The following is a 1,094-nucleotide window of genomic DNA, read 5'->3' as shown; positions in this document are numbered from 1 at the left end:
GTAAATTTCCCCTGCTCCATTTTTCTTCCTTTTTCCCCATTATAAAAGAAAGAAAAGAGATGCGTAATGTTAACAGTCTTTTAATAATGTCATCGTTTTTTGCTCCCCCCCCCCACACCTCTTTTTATGCTTTCTTTCTATACATACTCCACTTTAACTTTTTGAAGCCTACATGCTGTACTCTTTTATTTTGCATGATGTCATGCTTTACTAAATCCAAAATAGCAGGTGGTTGGAGGAGGACACAGGTAGGTCTCACTTTTGTACTTTCTTCTTTGTTCTTTTTGTCTGTCTGTCTGTCTGTCTTACTTTTCTCCAGCTCTAAATGACCAGTTTTGTGTCGACATGTTTTTCTTTACTCAAACAAACACACATAATGTAAATACAAAAAAAAAATTTAAAAAAATAGTTCCATACTAAATCCCCAGACTATGGGTTTTCAGTTTCAATTTGTCTGATTAATTTGATGTTTGCTTGTTTGTTTTTGACCATGTCTTTTTTTGGTGTAAGTTCAGATCTCCCATTTCTTCTGTGACTTCGTATCCCTTAGTGGGTGGTTGGCGGGTGCTCTGGTGTGGTTGCTGCTTCTTTCCTGTCAAACGTCTATCGTCTTTATCTCCCCTCCTTTTTTGTGTTTGTTACTCTCTTGTAACACCTCTAATCTTCGGCGCCTATATGACCTTATTGTGTTGCAAGTGCCGTAAAACTCTTACTAAAACTAAAAACATCGTATCCCTTCATGCCCAAGTTGGCCCTGAAATGCTCAGTCAGAGCCTGTCTCCTAAATTATGATATGAATTTTTGACTATGGGGACGTAAAACACCTAGGTGACATTTAAATTCCTAAGCCTTTCCATGTGGGTGGTTGGCGGGTGCTCTGGTGTGGTTTGCTCCTTCTTTCCTGTCAAACATCTATCGTCCTTATCTCCCCCTCTTTCTTCTTTATGTTTGTTACTCTCTTGTAACACCTCTAATCTTCTGGCGCTCATATGACCTTATGCAGTTGCGAGCGCGTAAAACCTCTACTAAAACTAACTAAAACCTTTCCATCGATAGATCTGTACGAACGAGACTTTATAAAATACAGGTTGTCC

The 1,094-nt window shown here is 38.8% G+C and overlaps 1 protein-coding gene across 1 annotated transcript in view; it reads left to right on the top strand.

Annotated features, from left to right (window-relative positions):
- The window catches only part of LOC101854267, a gene marked incomplete in the record, with an annotated part of 9,441 nt that overhangs the window by 5,637 nt on the left and 2,710 nt on the right, over window positions 1-1,094 (top strand).

This window comes from Aplysia californica, unplaced genomic scaffold (assembly GCF_000002075.1).
Source record: "Aplysia californica isolate F4 #8 unplaced genomic scaffold, AplCal3.0 scaffold00398, whole genome shotgun sequence".
Lineage (NCBI taxonomy): Eukaryota > Metazoa > Mollusca > Gastropoda > Aplysiida > Aplysiidae > Aplysia > Aplysia californica.
Note: the sequence above shows the minus strand (reverse complement) of the source record. Positions and strands in the feature narration are given on the sequence as shown.